Raw genomic sequence first — 422 nt, 5'->3', positions numbered from 1 at the left:
TTGCGCATGCGCAGTTCAATACTATCTGGCTTTATCGAGCCCCTTCTGGTAGGCCCCTCGTTCGAGTATAGCACTAAAATACACCCAGCAACATTTTTTTACTTTGTCAAATTGCAATTACAAATTCTCTAAATTCAACTGTGTCATATTCCGATGAATATAAAATTATTTTCCAAATATGATAATATACGAGTATATTCAGTGCATAATTTTCAGACCAAAATTCCACAACATTTTCCCAAAACAATTATTTTTGTACTCTGTTATTGCTATCGATGTATTTTATTTTCTTGGAATGTGTTTCAATTCCGATGAATCATACTTGCCCATCAAAATAAAGAAAAAAATCATGATACTTATCATTCAGTTTGTTTCTCACCGTATCGTTTTTCCCATGCCGGGATAGTGATGTCAGTTTATAA

Source organism: Ptychodera flava, chromosome 20 (assembly GCF_041260155.1).
Source record: "Ptychodera flava strain L36383 chromosome 20, AS_Pfla_20210202, whole genome shotgun sequence".
Lineage (NCBI taxonomy): Eukaryota > Metazoa > Hemichordata > Enteropneusta > Ptychoderidae > Ptychodera > Ptychodera flava.
The sequence above is the reverse complement of the archived record's forward strand: the minus strand, read 5'-3'. Positions refer to the sequence as shown.